A 26720-nucleotide genomic window follows, 5' to 3' on the forward strand; every position below is an offset into this window, starting at 1 on the left:
ATACTCAAACATGGTTGTTCTACACACAAATTCGCCAAACAGTTACACATACATTTTGTGCAAGGCCATGAGTTTCTGAGGTTTTGAAAATCAGGTGATAAGGGCCAGATCCCTGGCCTGAGTAATGGCCCCTTTTTACTATTCTGGTATAGAGGAGGTAAACTGGTGCCCTAATTTGGCTGAGGATTCCCCCGACATGAGGGAATCTCTGGCTGGCATAGCTGGTGTCCCATCAGGTCCTCCTGACACCTTCCACTGCCAGATATAGAGTGTGTGTTTTGAGAATATCTCAGGGGAGAAGATGCAGCCAGACTGCATATTCAATCCTTTGTTGACACCATGTCCCCATGAGCGGCAGTACCAGATGGTGAAAGTTAGAGCAGTCGTGAGGCTACTCTAATCTATGCCTTGGGTCAAACTGGCTCTTGGCAACCCTGGGGATCTAAGAGCAGGACCTAACTGTAAGCAGAAGCAGTCTGTAGTAGGTCTGCTTACTAGGATGTATCAGGCTTGTGGATACAGTATTGAAGACGTATGCAACCAGCTGTTGTGCAAATGATGATTTATTAGCCTTAAAAATATGCAGTCAGTTATATAGAATGTCCATACTACTCAGAAACAACATGTGGGCATTGTCAAAGTAAATGCAGGTTTTTTTCTGGTGGGCATTCAAAATAAATTACCATTATTATGCTGAAGACTACGTATGTCACAAAATGTCTACTAAATATTGTAGTCTGTGGGTGAATCTTGGAGCTTGCTGGAGCATTATATTCTGTGGATGAATTCACACAAAACCCTTGCTTCTGTTCTTCCCTTCCTCTTCCCCAATAGGGTATCACAGATGGAGTAAATGGGGCTGTAACTCCCATGGGTTTTTAAAAATTCACTGTCTTCGTTCAGAAATTGTGGCTGCATCATTGCCTCACTACTATAAATGTCTGATTCAGTCTGACATACTAGATGTAAAGCCTTGCTAGATTAAACTGATAGCTTTGCTTAAAATCTCTTTATGGATTGTTAATCACCAAAGCAGAGAATATAATGTATTGCAAAATATTTACTAGGCACGGGACTCTATATACAGCTGTGACCAGATAATCCGATCAAGATTTGAAAGGCAATTTCTTGTGAGCACAGTTCTGCTGAATTAAAATAGTCAACTAAAATATAAAATAATGGTTTGGCTTATTTAATTAAATAACCATCTTTTCAATCTGGAAAAAACATGTATCCTATTCTGCATTAGAAAAACTAAAGCATATCGTTAATGCAAGAGGCTATAACATACACCTATACAGATATTCACTGAAAGATTCCCAGGGAAAAGTCTTACCATGATGATATTTGAATGGCAAGTAAAGTAAACAAAAATGACATTCATAAGAGTGACGTTGTAGTTGACAATATTTCCTTTTATTTATGTACAGAACATTTTTAGTACACATAGAATTTCATTTGAATTCAGTTCATCTAAACATATCTGCCATTCATCTACCTTTCTTCCTACCCCATTGTTGGTCCTCCACAAATGAATGTGTACATCTGTATATTTGATACATTCAAGAACCCTGTTGGGAAATATTTTTTGCAGAGGGAATAGTGGGGGTTTTTATACTTTTTTTTTTTAAGTCAGTCAACTTTGAAATTCTAGGAATCCCAAGTTTTATTTTAATTTTTGAGGAATTTGCCCCGAAGGATTTGATTTGAAAACCCAGACTTCCACACACAAACCACGAAAGATATACTCAAGAAGCTTATACTATGGGGAAATTCTCAAAAAGGAAACGAGCTATATCCCCAGCAGCAAATAAAAGCATTTATGGTAACAAAAAGGTAATTGAAAGCATTTCTATGGAGGACAAATTTATCTTCATAAAATCTCATCAGAGATCAAATCATTATCTCAAGAGAAGAAATAAAGATATTGCTATGCACTGTATGTAGGGAAATAAGTCAGTCATTTAGATCATTTGCAGACCACAGAATGGGTGATGAGCATGAAAATAAGTATATACTGATTAAAATAAACTCCTCAAGATGCAGGGTTTTCTTATATCTGCTTTCTCTAGAAGCATAGTGTCAAAGTATCAAATATAAAAGTATTCTTTGTACTTGTGCATTGGTTTAATCTCCCTAATAAAATAGTAGGCTGAGTTGTATAAATAAATGACAGGTATAGTTGGAACTGAATTTAAGAGGTAGTCTTTTTGACTTTGTATCATGTGAGTAATTGCTCAGTTTGCTTAAAGTTAATATGAGCATTTAATCAATCTTAGATGCCACTATCCTTCAAAACAATAGATATTATTGCTATTATCTACAACAAGTCTGATGAGACTAGTAAATTAATCTCAACACTTTATTTAAAAGAGGCACTAGATATCGGTGACCATTCTCACCCTCACGTAATTCATCTTTGAGTTTTTTTGCATAATTCTTCAGCTGCTGATGTAGAAAGTACTTTTAGTAATGGAAGCATTGATATAGTATCAGAAAAGTATTGTTTAATGTATCATTTAGTGTCAACTTTAGGATCCTAGTACTCTTGTAAATATCAGATTAAGTGTAATCATAGAAATGTAGGGCTGGAAGAGCCCTTGAGAAATCATCATATCCAGCCCCCTACATTGAGGCAGGACCAAGTAAACATAGAACATCCCTGAAAGGTGTTTACCCAACCTGTTCTTAAAAACCTCCAATGATGGGGATTCCACAACCTCCCTTGAAAGGCCATTCTAGAATTTAACTACCCTTATAGTTAGAATTTTTTCCCTAATATTTAACCTAAATCTCCCTTATTGCAGACTAAGCCCATTAATACTTGTCCTACCTTCAATGGGCACAGAGAACAATTGATCCCTGGACCCTTTATAACAGCCCTCAACATATGTGAAGACTATCATGTTCACTCTACAGTCTTCTCTTTTCAAGACTAAACAAGCCCAGTTTTTTTAACCTTTCCTTATAGGTAAAGTTTTCTAAACCTTTTTTATGTCCTCTGGACTCTCTTCAATTTCTCCACATCGTTCCTAAAGTTTGGTACCCATAATTGAACACAGTGCTTCTTCAAAGGCCTCACCAGGGCCTAATAGAGCAGGATGTTACCTCCTTTGTCTTATATACAACATCCTGTTAATACACACCAGAGTATTAGCCTTTTTTTGCAACTGCATCACAAAGTTGACTCATTCCATTTGTGATCCCCAGATCCTTTTCAGCAGTACTACCACCTAACCAGTTATTCCCCATTTTGTATTTTTACATTTGATTTTTCTTTCCTTTAGTGACGTACTTTGCACTTGGCTTTATTGAATTTCATCTTACTGACTTCAGACCAATTCTCCAATTTGTCCAGGTTGTTTTGAATTGTAACCTGTCTTCCAAAGAGCCTGCAACCCCTCCCACTCTTATGTCATCTGCAAATTGTATAAACATGTTCTCCACTCCATTATCCAAGTCATCAATAAAATATTGAATGGACCTAGGACTGACCCCTGTAGAGCCCCAGTAGATACATCCTCTGAGTTTGACAGTGAACCATTAATACATACTCTGAGTACTGTCTTTCAACCAGTTGTGCACCCACCTCGTAATATTTTCATCTAGACCGCATTTCCCTAGTTCGCTTATGATAAAGTCATGTGGGACTGTGTCAAAAGCCTTATTAAAATCAAGGTATATCCTGTCTACTGCTTCCCCTTTCCTCTAAACCAGTAACCCTGTCAAAGAAGGAAACTAGTTTGGTTCGGCCTGACTTGACAAATCCGTGTTGGCAATTTTCTATAATCCTATTATCCGCTAGGTTCTTACAAATGATCAGACAATACATTTGTTCCAGTATTGTTCCAGGTATTGAAGTTAGGCTGACTGGTCTACAATTCCCCATGTCCTCTTTGTTCCCCCTTTTAAAGATAGGTACTATGTTTGCCCTTCTTCAGTCCTCTGGGCCCTTACTTGTCCTCCGTGAGATCTCAAAGATAATTGCTAAGGGTTCCAAGATTGCTTCAGCTAATTTCTTAAGTACCATGGAGTGAATTTCATGAGCTCCTTCTGACTTGAATATATCTAATTTATGTAAATATTCTTTAACCTCTTCTTTCCCTGTTTCGGCTTGCATTCCCTCCCCCTTGTTGTTGTTAATATTAATTGTGTTGAGTGTCTGGTTACAAGAGAAATAAAGATAAAATTATTTCTAATGCTCCAACATAACAAACTAGACTTGGATCAAGGAGAAATCCCTTACCACATATTCCCAGTAACATTGCTGACCAAATTCTCAGGCCAGGATCTGCTCCCAGAGTTTATAGGCAGTTTCTTTTGTTGTCTCAGGTGAAAGAGAGAGAGAGTTGGATAGGGAGAATTTGCTTGGGGTGTTTTTGTCCTTCACTTAATAGTCCAGCCCCCCCCCCCCTTTAAAGGCATCGTCTGGCTATGCTGAAAGAATGACAGGAGACATTAGATATGGGTTTAATCAGGCCACAACTTTATTATTAGATGTCTGGGACTAACCTGGCGGATGAAATGTGCAGTGCAGGTGAAATCCCCACAATTAACCGGGGAGTGGGGGAGGGGGTGAGTGCTTTTTCCAGCATCCCCTCCCCCCACCTTTCCTTTCATGTCCCTCCAGCAGATCCACTGCCGGGAACCTCCAATTCTGCGGGGGACTTCCACCAGCTCTTCCCCCAGTTCTCACTCCTTTTCATCCAGGTCCCTCCAGCAATTCCCTTGATGGGACCTTACCCCCGCCCCCTCGTAGGAGGGGTTAAGGTGGACTATAATGATGGGGGTTTGGCTCCCTGCCGTACCAATCAGAGGAGTCCCCAACTGGCCCCGGCTCGCTCAATTACCAGGCACCTCTCCTTAATTTCTTTTCCAAGCTATTTATTCGTTCTTTTGGGCCTTAATTTATGGAATACCTGCACTGAACATCCACCACGAGGAGGTTCTCTCCACACTCAGCCGGGTTCCCAGACATCTTGTAATGCCCTCTTTTATGTTAGCCAAAAATATGGCAGCCCCTGCACCCCATCCTCCCGAAATAACTCCGGTGCCCCATAGAATATGCCAGGATGTGAAATTACTGTCCCTTCCCCGCCCAAGGGCAACAAGAATTTGGCCACATCCCTGTTCACATACTTCCTGGTTTTGTCCACCCTGGTGGGGTTAATGGCTCCTTGCCAGACCCTGCGCTGAAGATGTTTGACCAGACAATGCTAATGCCCGGAAAAATTGCCAGGATCTGCTTCTAGTTTGAAGCATTAAATCCACCCCTTTAAGTGTTCCCAGATCATTTTCTCCCAGGTGTATCACCAATATATCCGGTGGCCGCTGACGTGCCCGCACAGCATACAACAGCAGTATCAGTTGATCACATAACATGCCTCTCCATGTGTGCCAAATGAATAATGCTTCGCCACCAAATCCCAGCTGGGAGCCCTCGGGAAAACTGGATGCGTGCCTATGCACCCAAAACACAATACTGTGCCCAAAGATCCACACTGTTGTGTATATAGCTGGCTGTCCTGTATCTGAAATGAGAACACAACTGATTAATGTTGATGTTCCACCTGTGGTCTTATATACATTCGGTATGCATTAGACTGCCAGTGCCCGATTGCCTGAATTGCATCTGCTTCCATACCTATCTGTGCTGCTGCTGTAGCCGCCCCTATTCTGAATGAGTGGGAACCAAATTCATGGGCTGGCAGCACCAACCTTATTAGCCCCCATCTCAACATGGTAATCAATTGATATGCCGTGAGGGGACTCCTGTCTCTGTGTACAAAAAGGAGGCCTTCTTCCTTCCACCGTATTGCCATGTTGGCCCTCAACACCTGAACGGGGCAGACCCCAGTCTCGTCACCCTCCCGTAGGGTAACGAATACACCCCGGCCCACTTGATCAGTCTTTGACCTTCACAAGTGTAATATTACTGGATGCTTGTGCCAATTTATATCATGAAATTCCAAAGCCCTTCCTGTAGAATCCCTGATGGACCCAGGCACTAGCTCACTGATCCTGAAAGCATGAAAAAATGCTGTCAAGAATGCCACCCTGAACAGGGATATCTCCTGTGCGCTATGACATATGACACCGAGGATGTGAAGGAGGTCCCCGAGGGTGGAAACCCTGATGGGACAATGGGAATCCTCCCTGGGTCTACTGCTATGTGACCATCCCGCCAAAAACCTTCAAACTAAGAAACCCTCACAAGGATCTGGGTAGCCATTTAGCCTATTGACAAATGTAATGGCCGAAAGGCGATTCGAGATTGTGGAGGATGCCAGTTGGCAGGTTGCCAATGACAGCATGTACCGCAGCTCCTGTTCCTCTGTAATGGGCCACATTGCCGACTGGCCTTCCTGCTCTTGAAATTGTATGAATTCATTAAAACTTTTCTGATAGCTGTGCCATGTGTGTGGTGCCACTGATCTCTGGCCCACCCTGACAACTGTCCTACGCCAAGGTTCCCTTCTGTCAACAGCATTTGTCTGGGTTCATGGATGGTGATCCCTGCCCTGTGCTTCTACCATTGCTCTTGAAATCACCTGAGTGGGATGTCCTGGATCTGCGTGACCCGTTCTTCACTTAATCATCCAGCCCCCCTTTGAAAGGCATTTTCTCGAGGTTTATCCCTAGATAAAATTTATTCCCATTGTGATGACATAAGGAGTCTCATGGTGAAAGAGGTTTCATGTTGTTGGCTAAGATGCAGATCTGTTTGTTCCTGCCCCCCTTCTTGCCAAAGAATGTCCACTTGATAGGTGATTGACCATCAACTTTGATGACACATGGCTACAGGCATCAATTTGTCCTTTGTCTTTGAGAAAGGACTTGTCTGGTAAACACATTTCAGACCTAATCTCATCTTATGTTTTTATCTTTACATATAGTATTATTCACACATTTTTATCATTATATTATTGACCAGTGAGGAGTTAGTTTTCAAATGATTCCTCGCAAGCCATATTTTTTCAAAGATTATTACAGTAGTGTAAAGGGTTCAAATATAGGTGTCCATGTTTTACTTCTGCACTAATTAGCTTACTGGACTTTACTGTTGTAATTATTTTTATGACTGTTCTGTTTTGGGTGTCAGGTAGTTCTCTACTAGGGAAGGTGGGCCCTTTCATTCTTACTGCAGTATGCTGATTTCTTCAATGACTCAGGCCTGTGCTGCTCCTGAGATCCATTGTATCAGCTTTCGCTCTCACCCCACTGCCTGCATTTGCAGCTTTTGCTAAAATCAGCATTAAAGCTGTTCCAGTAATTGTTCTGGAGCGAGTGTGCAAAAATGGTAAAGTCAGCTTATCTAACGTTCAACAGATTAACTGTTACATTGCTGGTTCCCACTCCTGTGCCACTTAATGTTCTAAAGTTACATTGTAGTTACAGTGGAGATGTTAAACTCAGATGTGTATGAACACAATTCCTAACTAAAGGAATAGGAGTATCACAGTCATTCCCAGATGATATTTTCCTATATGACAATGCCACTTTCTTTTCTGTGGTGCTAGCCTGGAACCTGCATTTTTCCACTTATATTTACAAAACTAGGAATGTAAAAATGATTTGCTTTAAGGTTAACAACTGTAAAAGACATATTTCTTAATTCTGAACACCATAAATACAACATAGTATGTACAGTAGTTCAGATTTCAAATTCTTATAATAATTTTGCTTTTTTTCTTGTTGCAGTATTATTGAATTTTGTGGAGAACCCAATTCTCTTTCCACCTTTATTGAATCTGTCATATTCATAGAAAGATTATGTATTTTTTGGTAATTCTTACTGAATAATCTCTTGTATTTTACACAGTCATCAATTCAACCATTGTCTATTTTCCTCATGTAGTTTTTGTGCCTTTTTCATTCATATGCTGTATTTGTCTTTAGCTATAAACACTGTTATTTTTAATGTGCATGTTTAGCTGCTTACAGCATTTCTGATTCCCTAAATTTTATATATGTCTTGTACACGAGCCTTGAATACCAATTGGGATTTAGTCATTTTTATTCTCAGATTATTGTGCCCAAAACTGTAAAAACAGATTTGGATACTAAATCATCTTTACTGGAAGAATGAAACCAAATTGCTAGTTTTCACCCAAAGTCATGCTCTTGTTGTTTTATATAGCAAATATTGCTATTTTAAGAATGAGGTGCCACACACAGCTTCATGAATAAAAGGTAAGAGGTGAGCTGTAGACTGAGGTCCAGTACTAGAGCACAGGATAAAGAATCAGGATTCTGGAATTCCATTCCTAATTCTGCCATTACTAGCTGCATGACCATATGTAAATTTCAAAACTGGCCTCAGCTTTAATCAACCCATCTGTAAAACATATAACAACAGATATTCAGAGTGGTGTGTTGTGAGGCTTTAAGAAGCTTTTTCACGCCTTGGATAAAAGATATAAATAAATTGGTCCTACATTATTATATCAAAGGGGAGGAGCTGGTCTGGTAAAATATAAAAATGTTAAATATTATTATGAAGCATTTTTCATGTAATGCTGGTCTATCAGATAATCTTGAATCTGAATTTTGTAGTGAAAAAAAAGTTGGATACGTTACTAGACTAGTAACCAAAAAGTTATTTTCAATGCCTTTGGGATTTTAAATTTATAGAATTCTGAACTATATAAAGATTGGGAAAATGTATTTTATGCACATACTCAAACTTTAGTTGGCATATTTTTATTTCAGGTTGGTACAACATTTTAAGATAAATGTTGATTCTTTAAATTGTGTTGCTCCTTTCTGAGGCAGCAGCAATAAAGCGATGAATTACACTGTATGTAAGGGAGCAGTATGACTGCTCAGAGCTCCGGTACGAAACTGTAGAAAAACCTGAGTGTCTCTGGATTAAGTTTAGAAGTGTGTGCAACAAGAGTGATGTAGTGGTGGGAGTCTGCTATAGACCACCGGACCAGGGGGATGAGGTAGATGAGGCTTTCTTCCGGCAGCTCACGGAAGCTACTAGATCGCATGCCCTGATTCTCATGGGTGACTTTAATTTTCCTGATATCTGCTGGGAAAGCAATACTGCGGTGCATAGACAATCCAGGAAGTTTTTGGAAAGCGTAGGGGACAATTTCCTGGTGCAAGTGCTAGAGGAGCCAACTAGGGGGGGCGCTTTTCTTGACCTGCTGCTCACAAACCGGGTAGAATTAGTGGGGGAAGCAAAAGTGGATGGGAATCTGGGAGGCAGTGACCATGAGTTGGTTGAGTTCAGGATCCTGACGCAGGGAAGAAAGGTAAGCAGCAGGATACGGACCCTGGACTTCAGGAAAGCAGACTTCGACTCCCTCAGGGAACGGATGGCCAGGATCCCCTGGGGGACTAACTTGAAGGGGAAAGGAGTCCAGGAGAGCTGGCTGTATTTCAAGGAATCCCTGTTGAGGTTACAGGGACAAACCATCCCAATGAGTCGAAAGAATAGTAAATATGGCAGGCGACCAGCTTGGCTTAACGGTGAAATCCTAGCGGATCTTAAACATAAAAAAGAAGCTTACAAGAAGTGGAAGCTTGGACATATGACCAGGGAAGAGTATAAAAATATTGCTCGGGCATGTAGGAATGAAATCAGGAGGGCCAAATCGCACCTGGAGCTGCAGCTAGCGAGAGATGTCAAGAGTAACAAGAAGGGTTTCTTCAGGTATGTTGGCAACAAGAAGAAAGCCAAGGAAAGTGTGGGCCCCTTACTGAATGAGGGAGGCAACCTAGTGACAGAGAATGTGGAAAAAGCTAATGTACTCAATGCTTTTTTTGCCTCTGTTTTCACTAACAAGGTCAGCTCCCAGACTGCTACGCTGGGCATCACAAAATGGGGAAGAGATGGCCAGCCCTCTGTGGAGATAGAGGTGGTTAGGGACTATTTAGAAAAGCTGGACGTGCACAAGTCCATGGGGCCGGACGAGTTGCATCCAAGAGTGCTGAAGGAATTGGCGGCTGTGATTGCAGAGCCATTGGCCATTATCTTTGAAAACTCGTGGCGAACCGGGGAAGTCCCGGATGACTGGAAAAAGGCTAATGTAGTGCCAATCTTTAAAAAAGGGAAGAAGGAGGATCCTGGGAACTACAGGCCAGTCAGCCTCACCTCAGTCCCTGGAAAAATCATGGAGCAGGTCCTCAAAGAATCAATCTTGAAGTACTTGCATGAGAGGAAAGTGATCAGGAACAGCCAGCATGGATTCACCAAGGGAAGGTCATGCCTGACTAATCTAATCGCCTTTTATCATGAGATTACTGGTTCTGTGGATGAAGGGAAAGCAGTGAATGTATTGTTTCTTGACTTTAGCAAAGCTTTTGACACGGTCTCCCACAGTATTCTTGTCAGCAAGTTAAGGAAGTATGGGCTGGATGAATGCACTATAAGGTGGGTAGAAAGCTGGCTAGATTGTCGGGCTCAACGGGTAGTGATCAATGGCTCCATGTCTAGTTGGCAGCCGGTGTCAAGTGGAGTGCCCCAGGGGTCGGTCCTGGGGCCGGTTTTGTTCAATATCTTCATAAATGATCTGGAGGATGGTGTGGATTGCACTCTCAGCAAATTTGCGGACGATACTAAACTGGGAGGAGTGGTAGATACGCTGGAGGGGAGGGATAGGATACAGAAGGACCTAGACAAATTGGAGGATTGGGCCAAAAGAAATCTGATGAGGTTCAATAAGGATAAGTGCAGGGTCCTGCACTTAGGATGGAAGAATCCAATGCACCGCTACAGACTAGGGACCGAATGGCTAGGCAGCAGTTCTGCGGAAAAGGACCTAGGGGTGACAGTGGACGAGAAGCTGGATATGAGTCAGCAGTGTGCCCTTGTTGCCAAGAAGGCCAATGGCATTTTGGGATGTATAAGTAGGGGCATAGCGAGCAGATCGAGGGACGTGATCATCCCCCTCTATTCGACATTGGTGAGGCCTCATCTGGAGTACTGTGTCCAGTTTTGGGCCCCACACTACAAGAAGGATGTGGATAAATTGGAGAGAGTCCAGCGAAGGGCAACAGAAATGATTAGGGGTCTAGAACACATGACTTATGAGGAGAGGCTGAGGGAGCTGGGATTGTTTAGCCTGCAGAAGAGAAGAATGAGGGGGGATTTGATAGCTGCTTTCAACTACCTGAAAGGGGGTTCCAAAGAGGATGGCTCTAGACTGTTCTCAATGGTAGCAGATGACAGAACGAGGAGTAATGGCCTCAAGTTGCAGTGGGGGAGGTTTAGATTGGATATTAGGAAAAACTTTTTCACTAAGAGGGTGGTGAAACACTGGAATGCGTTGCCTAGGGAGGTGGTGGAATCTCCTTCCTTGGAAGTTTTTAAGGTCAGGCTTGACAAAGCCCTGGCTGGGATGATTTAACTGGGAATTGGTCCTGCTTCGAGCAGGGGGTTGGACTAGATGACCTTCAGGCGTCCCTTCCAACCCTGATATTCTATGATTCTATGATTCTATGAATTCAAATATTATACTTGTATATGTATGTATAGAACTAGATACTTCAAGAAAAACTGAATAGATGGCTGGCTTCCACCACCTATGAACTTTTCCATGTAGGATCATGGCCTTAATAACCTTTGAATCCCTTGAAAAGTATAGGAGTTGTGGGTGTTTTAGCACCTCTGAGACATAGGCTATCTAATACTTGGGCAAAATTCTCTTTTCACATGTGCACGGTGGATCTCAGTTTCAACATTTTACCTTCCCTATGAACTCAGAACTGCTATTGCTGTCCGTTATGTAAATTGGAGTGCCAGGAATGTAAAGAAAACAGAATATCAGTCAGGATCTTCTGTGTGGATATGAGGAAAATTTTGCTCTTGAACAGTAGGCATGTGATACAGTATGCTGCAAGTAAGCATTTATCCATAAGCATCACTTGTACTGGTCTTATGCTCCTGAATTAAAAATGTTATAAGACATCTCTTGCTCTCTGCCAAAAAATGTGTCAGAAGAGTTAATACAGTAATAAGTATGAATTGTACTACTTAGGCCAGATTATTCCTGACATTGCTCCACTTACTTCAATGGAGAAACACCACACGTTTGATCACACGTTTAATTTGAACATAGAATCTTCTCATTATCCAGAGCATCCAAAACAATAAAAAATAAGCTGACAATGCAGAATTGAGTCTACTATTTTCTTTAGATGCCATTTCCATCCTAAATCCAGGCTTGTGTAAGTCCTATCGCCGCAATTTAGGATCACACATTAATCAGTCAATTATAACGTTGACGCTTCTGTAATCAGCTACAATAGTAAATATATATGTCTTTTTTACTTCTTTCTAAAGTAATTAATAGTTTTAAAATGTGAAAGGATGGTTTTAAATGTGCAAGTGAACAATAAGTTACATGAAACCTGGTGAGTGAGAAAGTGAACAATGGAGGCATGTTTTCATTAGATTAGAAATATTATTCCTTAGAACTCAAGGTGCAAATTATGCTGTGCCATAATGTTTCTTTCAAGCACACAAGATAAAATTTGCATATCTAAATTGGATCAGCCTGAATGGGTTTCCCTGCTGTCTCATCCCCCCCCCCCCCCCCCCCCGCCCCCTGCAATCATCCTGCAATCATTCTGCAGTGGCCTTCAGGTGGATCCCAATAGTGTTTTTAAGTCCTTTTTAAAGAACCTCTCTCTAATAAATAATTATTTTAGCTTTATATTGATTTCTTGGAGTGAATGTCAGCAAAAATTCTCCCTATGTACTACATTCAAGGCTAATCTACATGATGATTAGAAGTTTAAATTTTACTCAGTTTTCACTGATTTTTAGGATAACAATTTCAACTAGCTTAATAAATGTTTGAGTTTTGTAAAGCACTGCAGTAGTTTTATAGTTATAAAGTATAATCAGATTTTCCTTTCTGGAATGAATTTTTTTTTCTTGTGCAGATTTGTAGTTTTTCTATTTTGGTAGCTTTGCAGTTAACAAAAGTGGAAGGTAGATAGTAGGATACCACAATAAAATATTTATACAGTCTTAAAATTCAAATGCACTGATTCTGTTTTATAAGTGAATCCCATGTGGCAAAATATTATTTTGAGTTTTAGAATAGAATTTCAACTTTTCTGTACTCTATTTTTAATACCTTACCCTATTATATTGCCCCTTTTGTTCACAGAATTATGACACATTGTTGGATTAATAACACTATTTTTCGTAAAGAAGGAAATCTATTTACTTTCACTGGAAACAAAATAAATTGTCTAACAAATACAAATGAAATATAGTTGGTAGCCTTTCTGAACTTAATTTACCTGGTTTTATTAATGGCCGTCTGTATGGGTCTCTGCAAGTTTTTTCCAAATGAAATCTGTCTGTGAAGCCTAGAATCTTGAGCATATGCCACAATAAATATTAGTATACTAAAGTGCTTGGGAATTATCACTGAATAACAACAAAATAATTCTTCCCAATGAAGCAAAAAACCCAAATCCCAAAACCCTTTCCTTGAAGATATGCTGGAGGAATTCTCCATACTACACTGTAATTCCCCTTTTTGTCACATTCTGCCTCGTCAGGTCTTGTATGCCTAGAAAGCAGCACTTTTCTCTTATTGAAACTGACTTTTTTCTGTTGGTGAGCTAGCACCTCCTTTCTGATGAGTTAAGCTCTATCTGAAGAGCGCTGGGAGCATCTCTGAGTGATAGCCAATAATCAGAACCTTTCAACATCATAAAGTTCAGGATGAATTGCAAAGCATTTCTGGTTACAATCTCATTAAGATAACAATGCAGTTGTACTTTGCAAAGGCGTTTCTAAGGAAAAAGAGTTTGTATTGCAGTAAATAAAACAATTTACTTCAGCATAACAGGAGGATTCTAATAAGTATCCAGATTTTTTTTCCATTCAAAACACTTTTTTAGATTCATACTAGCTTTTATATATAAAATATATTTTAAAAATTCCCTTTTACTAAAGAGTGTATGGTAAATATAATACTGGAGATGGCCGAGAATGCTGAGTACCTTCGGGCAAAAACAAGACCTATATGTAGACTTGATTCCGCTTTTTGAATTGAGATGTCCAAAGCTATCAATATGTTAAAAATATAGAATAAAAGTAAATACCTACATTAAAATCAATGGAAAATGTACAAGTCTGGACCTTCCTGCCCTAGGCATGTATTACTAATTTAAGAGAAAGAATAGTGAAATCTCAGAACCTATTAACTTCCATGACTGTAGAAAACAAGAAGTTGGGGCAGTTGCAGGTTTATGCCCATTTATGCAACTTTTTTGGCTGTGATTCATACAGTTAAAACAGTGCAATGTTTACTGTAAAAATAAAGTGTTTTAAAAGTTGTCATTTTAAACTTTTCTAATGAACAGATTGTTGAAAATATCATAAAATAATGTTTCTGGAGCTTTCTAGGCTTAAAAAAAATCTTATGGGATGCTGTCCTTGGTGCTGATGCTGGAATCCACTTTAACAGTACAGGTACTGTATTATAGGATGACATTTAAGCTTGTACAAAAGGCTAGCACAAGATCTGTGCACTACTTAAATCCAGGTTTCAGAGTAACAGCCGTGTTAGTCTGTATTCGCAAAAAAAGAAAAGGAGTACTTGTGGCACCTTAGAGACTAACCAATTTATTTGAGCATAAGCTTTCGTGATGAAGTGAGCTGTAGCTCACGAAAGCTTATGCTCAGATAAATTGGTTAGTCTCTAAGGTGCCACAAGTACTCCGTTTCTTTTTTTACTTACATCCAGTACAGGCTCTTATAGTTGTTGAGAAGATGGTAGTGAAATAGCTTTTGTGTCATCTGGAGTCCTCACTTTCCTGACCACATTTAATTTGGTCATTGGACCGGAATGGCAGATAGGCTACACTAGTTTTGTTGCTGCTTGTTCCTATAGCAGTGGTTAGAGGTAACATTCTTCCCCAGTTGCCTTTGCTACATTTGGCACAAGATTTTGTTAACTTGCCTGAAGACCCTGACACAGAATAATCTTTTGATGTTTCTGTTCTTTCCTCTCAGAGATTTCAGAAGGTTGTGTTAAGAGGCCTCCAGGCAAAGTAGTATGCACAAAGTTCTAGTCTATCACTCCTCTGATGTGAGGCTGTTAAGGGGGATAAGGAGGTAATTTGGGCTGTGATGCCCATCAATATGTTGATATGAAGCTATATATTTCATTTTCCTCAGACTTGGATGGTGCTGTCTTTCTGGTGTCTCAGTAGCTAGCATAGATGACAGCTGATTGGCTGAGACTCTGCAGAAACAAGATGGAGGTGGTGCTGGAGATGAGCATTTAAGGAAATGGTTAAAAAGTGCATGTGTGTCTTTCTCTGTTATGGGATTTTTTTAAGAAAGCTTGCACTTTGAGGGTGCTTCTGGGAGTTGGCTGAACTTGGTGTCAGAATCATTGTTTTCCATGTGTACCAGAGTAAGTGATTGTGTTAACTTTGGCAAGGGCTGTATCAGAGAGAAGTAATTTGTATCCCTCTGACCACAAGATTGGATTACTACATGCCCTCTGAATGAGGCTACACTTGGCGACCACTCAGAAATGTAGAAACTTGTGCAAAATCCAGCTGCCTTCATACTTGGCATTGTTTGACATTGGCATTATTGCACCAGTTCTGTGAAGACTGTACTGACATCCTATTTGCTTCTGAATGAATCTATAAAACCCAGTGACTTAGCTGGCTGAGGGAGCTGTACTCTTATCTATTAATATAATAAGAGAGATCCTGTGGTGCTTCTGCAAAGAGATCCTAGGTGTCAATGTGTGGGGCTATGGACTGGAGAAAGGTATAGTCTGGTGGAGGTCTCTGCACTCTAGAGATTGCTTTCCTTTCTGATTCAACAGAGTCAGAATGTGTTGACCTTCAGGGAATACGGTAAGGCCCACCTCTTACTCAGGCCTTTGCATGAGATGATAGTGTTTGATTATGAAGAATATACTACACTGGCATTTTGAGAAGAGATTCTAGTTAATTTGGATTTTATCAGCAGGTTATTTATTATTTTATATGTATGTATATGATCATAGAGATTGTGGTATGAGTACATTTTTTGTAAATCTCTAGGTACATAAAATAGCTTACATTGTGAGGAGATCAGCATAATAGTTGATCACCATTTAGCAAATAACTGCATGTGATAAAGTAATATCTTTGTAAAATTCTGGATGACATTTTTTGCTTCAGGTAGGAAATCCCACTTAACAGATCATATTTGGCAACTGCAGCCAAGAATGCATCTTTGTTTTCATCTAAATTTATAATTTGAAAAAAAAATCCTGTTTTATTACATCATAAACTAATAAATTGAAGGCTCTTTAAATTGGGCTTACTGTTAATAGCATTGTTGAACTGTGCAGATTGCTGCACAGAAAGTATAATTTTTCCCCCTCCTTAGATCTGTTGAAAAGCACTTGCTATCAGATAGTACATGGGTCATTCTGGTCGTTTGGGAAATCAGTGTACAAAATAGTTTAATTAAAAATGAAATAGCTGCTTTACTGTAAGACATAAAATACCTTGCATGTTCTATGATTATCTTTGTTAAAAAGCAGTATGTGTTCTTTGCAAAGAAATCATTTTTTCTTCCATAGTGAAGCTAATTATTCTCAGCATGCACTATCTGTGTCAAAATGTAAAAGGCACATCCGACATTGCTGTCTGTTTCAGGAATTAAAACACAATCAGCTGAGATAATGAACTGCATGCAATGAATATGATCTCATTTTTGCAGTGCAATAAAAATGAAAGCCATTTAAAGAAATGTTACAAAAATCATGATTTAGTAGGGAAAAAGCAAACAATAAAGCAAATGTTTACTATTTATTTTAATTACTTACTGCTTAGAGCTATACGTTAGTTTATTTATTGTTTGGTTTGAAATTTCTCTTTTGAATGACTTAAGAATACAATGGCTAATGGTCCATTCTAATGCAATGCAATGCAATGGATGGTCTTCTTTTTATGTAAAGCAAAGGAAACAACTCAAATTGTGTCAGTGACAAAGAAACACATTTGGGGATGCTTCATTGTGATATTTCCTGGAAGGTAAGGAAGCTAGGAGGAAGAGGGGGATTAACCACATTATATTTAAAATGGAAGAGGATGGGGATTATGTTTATTCATGTAATAAGTATTTTAAATTAGTTATAATATTGGGACAGTGCAAGGAAAATGCCATTCCTTACTCATTTTTTAATTTCGCTGCATACTCTTTCATAGTATTCCTGGTGAATGATCTTGTTCACAATTATTTTATTTCTTTATTAACACTTGGAAAAGAGTGGAAATTACTTTATAATATCATCAACTGGTAGTGTGTTAACTGATCTTTTCCAATAATCGTTCTCTTGTTCTGGGGGTAGGATCAATTATACTCTTCTTCTGCAATGATCCAGAGTATATTCTCACCCCATCTACCAGGTATATGCATGCATATCAGCAGCCTAGAAAAAGGCAGCAGTTATATGACTCCAGCCATAGCAGGGATCTCACATCATGCTTGAACTATAGACCAATTTCCCTAATTAATAGTGATGTGAACATACTGGCCAAAACTTGGCAACTATGCTGGAGAAAGTTGTGCCCAGTATCATACATCCAAACCAGGTGGGTTTCATTAAAGGCTGGTATGGCTTGGATAATGTAAGACAGTTAATAGATATAATAGTGCAGTACAATGATCCCCAATGATCCAAGTACTGGGATGCTAAAAGGGCCTTTCGTCAAGTGAACTGGGAATAAAATGCTTTATACTCTCCCGAGTTTGATTTGGGGCTGTTTTTAGAGCTTTCTATATTAGAGTCCCACATCTCGTATCTTAACAAATGGCATAATTTCAGATTCACTGAACCTCCTCAAAGGCCAGACAGGCTGTCCACTGTCCCATTTCCAGTTGACCCTGAGAACTCATGATGTTTCTTTCCCAAATATTTGGGGTAGCAAGATTGGCCCACTGGAGGATTGTTTGGCACTATACACCAGTGTATAACAAACCCAGATACCACAATCCCTGCCCTTCTAGCATTAATCCAAGATTTTGGTTTACGTTTGAGTATAGAATTAACTATCAAAATTCAAAACTATTTGAGGTCTCCTGGCTGCCTTACAGTGGGGCTTTCTCCCAGTGGAACTTTGTAGACAGTGAGAGGCAATTAAATCTTGCAGATAAAATACAAAGAAATATTTTAAAACTTGTAAAAAATTAATTTAGAATCCACCCTTACACAGCTAACAGAAGATACCAATGGTGTATTTTCTCTGAGCATGTGGAGAAAAATTGACACAGTTAAGATGAATGTCTTTCCTAGATTTTTATACATTTTATGTTTGCTGCTTGTCATCTTGCCATCTTGTTTTGAAAGATTCAGTAACATTATCAGGACCTTTGTGGGGACAGGAGCAGCACCCTAGGCTATCTGGAGGAAGCTTCAGAGGCCCATTGATAGGGGTGGTTTCAAACTCCTGGATCTTCAGAACTAATAATACCTCTATCATGTTGCAGGTCTCAGAGGTTCCAACACATAAATAATAACACCCCCTTATGAGTGGGGATCCAAAGAATTAATGAAACTGAGCTCCCTTCTGGGGACTTTTGGATCCTCATCCTGACCTAAAGAGGAAAAAACAAGGTACCCTCTGAGGTGGCCATCAGGGGAGTATGGACCATTTTGGCCAATAGTTTCCACTTTTCCCCCTCAGACCATACAAAAGCCACTACCTGGGATAGTCACTACTTATGGATTGGCAACCAACTAATCTTCTGGAGAGAATGGTTGCTTGAGGATAGGGAATAGTTTCATTCCAGGTTCTACAGTGTCTGTATAAACTCCTTGCTACATGGCACAGCTGAAACATTTATTGACCACTCACTTTGGTCTGAATGCACTGGGACTGCCTAGTACTTTTGAAGTACAGGGTGTATTAGAGATATTCCATGAATTCCCTATCCCCATGTCATCCATGGATGCCTTTTTGATGAAAAAGGACTTTTTCAGTCTTGAAGATATTACTAAAACTTGGCATATATCTCTGGAGTGTCCCTTAAAAGCTCTACAGTGGTCAGTTTTATTATGCAGTGCAAAATATGCATCTATAGATTTAGGTTTACAGTTAGTTCAGTAACAACAAAAGAATTTAGAATGTATTGGACACTGCAAAGACTATATAAGATTAAGGCTCTTCCTTTGGGCATGTGCTGGCACAGTGGTAAAAGATAAGGGAATACTTCTGTACATGTTGTGGGATTGTTCTTTTGGTTAAGTATCTGTGGAAAGAGTTGACACTAGAATTAAAATGATTTTGGACTCAGCAATCAGGCTACGCTTGAGCGCTACCTATTAGGATATTTACCAATGAATTTGGGCCTCTCATCAGCACAGGTTTCTGAGAACACTCTTGTTCTGGAATAGGAGTGGTCAAATATGGCATTAATCAGAAGCAACTCCATGTGTGGACAAGCACTTGGAAACATTTGACTAAGGTACACCTCAGGGCCTGGTGGTTAATCTAGATTTCCTTCCCCTTCCTCCTCCCCCTTGACTGTCCCCCTCACAATCTCTTCCCTCCTGCTTTCACATTTACCCTCCCTGCCTTGTCTGTGTGGTCCTCCTTTAGGTGTAAATTATTGATTTATTTGGTTTTATAGTTCAATAGTAAGGTTGTTAAAATGGCTTTTGCATATATGCGTGTGTGTGCGTGCGCGCAAAAGCTATCCTGTGTATTAGAGATGGTAATTTTAAGTTTAAAATGTTCATTTTTTGTCACTTTTTGTTTTGTGATGTTTGTATTGAAAAGTAAAAAATTAATAAAAACCTTAATCCAAACAAGCAAACAAAAAGTCTCTGGCAGTGACAGCATGAGAAACATGAAGTTCCTCTTCATTACCCACTGGTCGAGGCTGCCCCTTGGGAGCAGGTTCCTGTGTAAAGTGTAATTTGCAGCTGATGATTGGCATGCTTCCTTGGTACTGCTGAGCCAAGCGAGTCTGTACAACTGTACTTGATATCTACAATAGAAATAGATGGTTATTCAGACACTGTGCTCTGAGGCACACACACGTATTTTAGAACCTATAGGGACACATTTATGAATATACTGTTTACTTAATAGATGGCATTTGATTAACATGTAAATGGTACTAGTTTTTAAAATTGTCCAAATATGTATTTACATGATAGATCATAATGGTTTCTTTAGAAATGTCAAGAGGTAAATGTTCAGTGCAGCTCATAGGAAATTTAGCTCTGTATTTCCCATGAATTTTAATACCTGCATGCTATGGGTTTTGTGGAGGATGGAATTTAGCTCTCTGAAATTCTTTCTTTCCTTAAGCATGTAACTCCAAACTTTACTGTACTATTTTGTGATTTAATAATCATGTATCACTTTGCTCATGAGAATGTGTCCATTCAGCTGAATGTATTAATATTACTCTCCCACCTCGTTTATTCAGCTGGCTAGATGGTCATGATGGGTTGGAGTCCAGACTTTTGTCTAATTGCTACTCAGCAAATTTGAGCATTTATTCCAGGAGTGTAGTGATCATTCTGACAATTCGGTATCCTTTCAATCTCTTCTGTACCAGTGAAAAGGTTTTTTTTATTTTACTGACTAGCACACCAAAGAATGTAACCATATCCTCAGTAAAAAGCATACAGATGCAACTGTCATATGTTGAGACCAAGGTTAGCTTTCTATATCTCAAGGGAGAAACTTTCGGAAATACCAGAGCTGCCACTAGCAATTAATTAGAAAGCTTTTCTTACTGTTTGCAGCTAGGGAAATATAACAGTGGTTTGAGAAAATCTATAATGATGCCTGTTGTCACTATAGGAAAGCACAGTTGTGCTAATTTAATGACATTCACTTTTATCGTAAAAGTGTCACATCGTCTTAAGCTTAGTTTGATCCCCATAGTGAAGCAGTGAATTTAATGTTTATTCTGGTAATTTACTAGAGATTTTTTCTGTAACACATGGAATGTGGTGTTAAGTACATTGCAATCTACCAGCAGAAAATCCTATTTATGGTTGTGACATCACCATCAATTATGCAGATGTGGCCACAGTCACCACCCCTTTTCCCCCCAGCCGAAAACCAGCTACTGAAACAGGATGGAATGCCACTGGTGAGAAAAAAGAAAAGGAGTACTTGTGGAACCTTAGAGACTAACCAATTTATTTGAGCATAAGCATAAGTGAGAAAGTCAGAGTAGAGGTAGAGTAGGCGGCATCTGGAGCCATCCTGGGGAGAGGGCCACAGCACTGTGGGAGGAGGTAAAAGTCTGCACTAATGGGAACAAGGGTTTGAGAAGACATGACTCAATATTCTGGATCCATGTATTAGATAAAATCCAAAAATAAACACCCAAATAGTTTAGCATGGGGTCAGAATTCAATCTTTTGATTTCAGCAACTTGAGCTTTGCACTCATGGTTTATGCTCTCACTTCGATTTTATATCTGACTTTAAGGTTATGTTTTTGATAAGGAATTAAGGATGCCTATTTCTTCTTTCCAACTTTTATTTTAGAGTAAATGATTTTATAGTGAAATCCATTGCAGTGGAATTCCACCCCGTACTCATAGGGTTACCTATAGGCTCCATTAACTTCAGTGAGAGCTACTTGTATTCTGCAGCAGAAAAATCTGGCCTCAGGAATCCGGGGATTTGTTTTCTTTTGGTTGTTGGTGAAAGGCACACCTTCAGCACCAGGGTGCCTGAATGCAGCGTCTAGATAATAGAAATGGGACATGTTGGAGTAGCTCCGTAAAATATTTTAATGGAAAATGTACAAAGAAAAATGGTTAATTCTCTGACATGATCTCTCGCCTCTCTTTTCAGACAGCTCGTACATCCTGAACAATAATGTGATATATCACAAAATTTAATTACTAATGCTGTAATGCAATCTCAAAGTTTTGGTTGTTTTGTAAATTACAGTAAAACTCTTCTCACTAACTTAATATAGCCATGACAGTAAAATTTTTAAACATAACTTCACATCATAAAGTTATGAAGATATTTATATACTTTAAACTGTTTCCGAAAATTATTTTCCTCTTGTGGATTATTGATCTGTTGGAGTCAGCTGAAAACACATATCAGTCCCTTTAGCCAGCCAAGATAAAGCTCTAAGTAGTTAACAAATCATTGTACTTTGTCTTCTACTATATTGTGTCTGTCACTACTTCAGATCTTCCCCTTCTCTTAAAAATACTAAAGATATTGGCTGAGATATTTATGAATAACAACAGAACAGGTTTTTAGCTGTTTGGTCTGTCCATCCACAAAAGAAAGGATCCTTATTTTTAGGGCTGTCAAATATTTTAAAAAATTGCAGTTAATTGTGAGATTAAAAAAATAGTCACGATTAATCGCAGTTTTAATTTTACAATAATAGAATACCAATTTAAATTTTTTGAATGTTTTTCTTCATTTTCAAGTATATTGATTTCAATTACAACACAGAATGCAAGTGTACAGTTTTTGAGGACAAATTTTTGCACTGTAAAAAAGATAAGAAATAGTATTTTTCTATTCACCTCATACAAGTACTGTAGTGCAATCTCTTTATCATGAAAGTGCAACTTACAAATATAGAATTATTTTTTTACATAACTGCACTCAAAAACAAAACAGTGTAAAACTTTAGCTCCTATAAGTCGAAGCATGAAGCAGCATACGAATGTTTAGCATATCTGGCACATAAATACCTTGCAACACCGGCTACAACAGTGCCATGCGAATGGCTGTTCTCACTTTCAGGTGACCTAGTAAAAAGGAAACAGGAAGCATTATCTCCTGTAAATGTAAACAAACTTGCTTGTCTTAGCAATTAGCTGAACAAGAAGTAGGACTGAGTGGACTTGTAGGTCCTGCTTTATCAGAGTGCTTTACATTTTCAAAGAATAGCTTCTGTTGTCTTTAGTTACAACTGTTAGACACCCCTAAAATAAGGAACACAGTTAGTGACCACCTTTGACTGTGGTTTGAGACTTGCCCAGCATCACATAGCAACTCTGTCGGAGAAGCAGGGATAGAATGTAGTTCTTCAGGGCAAAGTCAACTGTTTCAACCATATGATCATCTTTTTCTCTTCCTGCAGTCCTCTCCCACATTCACCACACACCTTCTAACTTCTGCAAAAAAATGAGGCAGGTTTCCTTCCGACAGTCTTATTCACTACACAACACTGATTCATTCCCAGAGCAGGGTCTGTCTTAAGGACTGAATGAGGCAGGCATACCGTGGAAAAATAGTATTTGATCACGTAATTTAAAGACTGTATCACAATGCATATACATGGTGGGTGGGGGAGGAATTAAGCTTCTACAAGCAACCTTAATTCTGGTATTTCCTAACTCTTGAGTGCCTGACTTTTCAACCTTAATACTCATTTATTGTAGTTTCTTTGTATGTAATTTCTTAAATTTTTAAAAGGCAAACTGAAGAACACAAATTCCTTCATGTGGATCCATGCTGATACTTACATGGGTCTTTAGCAGGGCTGAGACCTTTAGAACCACAATACAGACTATCACTTGAGCTAATGGAATAATGGATAGCAGTAGTAGGTGGCTGTCCTCTATGTGGATCTGCCACTAGAGGTGGGTGAGACACTTTGTCACTTGGTTTCACAGATATTTATTGACAGCTCAGTATTAGTGAGACTTGGGAAACTTAAGTTACAGAACTGAGGTTCTGGAGTGGTGTGTGCTGTAGTGGTCACTGATCCTTTTAATTCTATTCCTCCAAGGCCTTACTCTTTCTGCACTACCTCCTCCAGCCTGTTCCTGTGTCAACCTGTCTCTTCCCACCTCCTCCTCCCAGGCTCCTTGCCCAGCTACTTCCAGTCTCCCATTCTGGGAACTTCATCTGAGTCCCAGTCCTCTCTACATCCCAGCTCCCAATCTCAGACTCTCTCCCTGGGTTCCTTATTCCAGTCTTCCCCTAACTTTATGTCCCAGTCTTCCCCATCTCCACCACCAACTTCCAGTCCCATTCTTCCCTTGTACAAATTCCCCATCCCATTCCTAGTCTCCTTGCCCAACCAATCCTGATGTTTCTTCCTCACTCCCAGGCTCCTTTTCCCCCATTTACTCTTTCCGTCTCCCTGCCCCGCCACCCAGATCCTTAACTTTCTCCATTTCAGCCAGGTTGTTCCGCCTCCTTCTTGCTGCCTGGGTACCAACATGACATGATATCTGGCTAGAGAAATTCTAAGACACAGATTTCTCTCAACTTTTTCTTAACGTATTACCATAGACAGTAGTTGTCTATGAACTTAGTATTCTCTTTGATCAGAGTACTATGAGCCCAACACATTTGGGTTTATAATGAAAAATGCATACTACAAAAAATCTTTAACCATACTGAAGCCTGTGCCAGCGGATAGTGCACAAGAACTGTTTGAATTGATGATGGGTAGTTTGATTTCTCAGTGTAACATGCTTGTTGATAGGTTGACCTTCAGCCTTTGACTGCCACTTGAAAAAGCAGTTCTCTTCATGTTTTCTGTTGCTGATGCCATTGTGGAGCACTGGAAAAGTACAATGTTCATTCATAAATTCATAGTGTTTAGGGCTAGAAGGGACCATTAGATCATCTAGTTTGTTCTCCTATATTGGGTCATTAAATTTCACACAGTTACCCCTGTATTGAGCACAGTAACTTGTGGTTGGATAAAGCATATCTTCCAGAAAGACATCCAGTCTTGATTTTAAAACATCAAGAGATGGAGAATCCTCAGCTTTTCTTGGTACTTTGTTCCAGTGATTAATCACCATCATTATTTAAAAAATTGTGCCTAAATTCTAATTTGAATTTGTCTAGCTTCAGCTTCCAGCTATTGGTTCTTATTATGCCTTTCTCTGCTACACTAACTAGCCTTTTAGTACTCAGTGTTTTCTCCCTATGGTCGTTACTTGCCAGGATTGTTGATTATTACTTGACTACAATGTCAACCAAAAATCTAACTGCTGTTAGCAAGGGTACATTGTTACAGTGGCTTAGGGACTACACCAATATATATATGTGTGTGTGTATATATGTATAATATATATATGGCATACGTGTTCAGTTAGTAGAAAGGAGAAACTTAAAATATGGATGGAAGGCTAGATAGCTTTTACTACAAAAAAGCATCAGAGAAATTTCTTAAAGAACAATTCATTTATTCTTGTGAAAATATGACTTGTAATATTAGTCAGATTTAGGTCTGTTGGCTCCCTATTGTATACTGTAATCATATGAGTAAAATCTGCTTGTGAGCCACGTAAACAAATACACTTAATATAATTCTACATATTATAAAATATTTTGAAGGGCCCATGAGTAGGTTATGTGTGGCTGAACTGGAGGAACTAAGGGAGACAGAGAAGTACATAGGTGAGACTTTCCAGGACACAGTAGAATCGTTCCACCTCCCCTCAGACAGCCTCTGTGCTGTTGAGGAGGATGAAGGTCTCAGGGAAGGATATCATCCAACTGGAGCAGAGGGATACGATCCCATAGTTGGGCTGGTCCTGCCAGATGATGTCGTGGTATCCTCTCTCACTGAGGATACCTCTCTGGGGGAAGGAACTCAAGTTATTGGGAAGAGACAGGTAATAGTTATGGGGGATTCGATCATTAGAAACATAGATAGTTGGGTTTGCGATGACAGGGAGAACCACATGGTGACTTGCCTGCCTGGTGCAAAGATCCTGGTGTGGATCTCTTGAGACATCTAGGTAGACTTATGTGTAGTGCTGGGGAGGAGCTGGTGGTTGTGGTACATGGGTGCCAGTGACATAGGGAAAGATAGGAGTGAGGTCCTGGAGGCCAAATTTAGGCTGCTAGGTAAGAGATTAAAGTCCAGGACCTCCATGGTAACATTCTCTGAAATGCTTCCAGTTCCATGGGCAGGGCCAGGTAGAACTGCAGGATCTCAATGTGTGGATGAGATGATGGAGTAGGGAGGAGGGTTTCAGATTTATTAGGAACTGGGGAAACTTTTGGGAAAGGGAGAGCCTATACAGGAAGAATAGGCTCCACCTAAACCAAAATGGAACCAGATTGCTGGCACTTAAAATTAAAAAGGTTGTGGAGCAGTTTTTAAGCTAAGGGCTGGGGAAAAGCTGTCAGGTGCAGAGGAGCATGTGGTTCAGACATCCCTTAGGGGTGGTTCAGACATCCCTTAGGGGAGGATCTATTCATGGAGAGACTCTATTTACCAGTAAGGAGAGGAGGATGGAAGATGATAAACTATGGGTAAGATCTGATGAGAAACAGTCAAATGAAAAAGGGTCCCATTCAATTACATCATGTAATGGGAGACAGCTAAATAGTGACTGTCATAAATATAAAGGGAAGGGTAAACCCCTTTGAAATCCCTCCTGGCCAGGTGAAAGCTCCTCTCACCTGTAAAGGGTTAAGAAGCTAAAGGTAACCTCGCTGGCACTTGACCAAAATGACCAATGAGGAGACAAGATACTTTCAAAAGCTGGGAGGAGGGAGAGAAACAAAGGGTCTGTGTCTGTCTATATGCTGGTCTTTACCGGGGATAGACCAGGAATGGAGTCTTAGAACTTTTAGTAAGTAATCTAGCTAGGTATGTGTTAGATTATGATTTCTTTAAATGGCTGAGAAAAGAATTGTGCTGAATAGAATAACTATTTCTGTCTGTGTATCTTTTTTGTAACTTAAGGTTTTGCCTAGAGGGGTTCTCTATGTTTTTGAATCTAATTACCCTGTAAGATA

Source organism: Eretmochelys imbricata, chromosome 2 (assembly GCF_965152235.1).
Source record: "Eretmochelys imbricata isolate rEreImb1 chromosome 2, rEreImb1.hap1, whole genome shotgun sequence".
Classification (NCBI taxonomy): domain Eukaryota; kingdom Metazoa; phylum Chordata; order Testudines; family Cheloniidae; genus Eretmochelys; species Eretmochelys imbricata.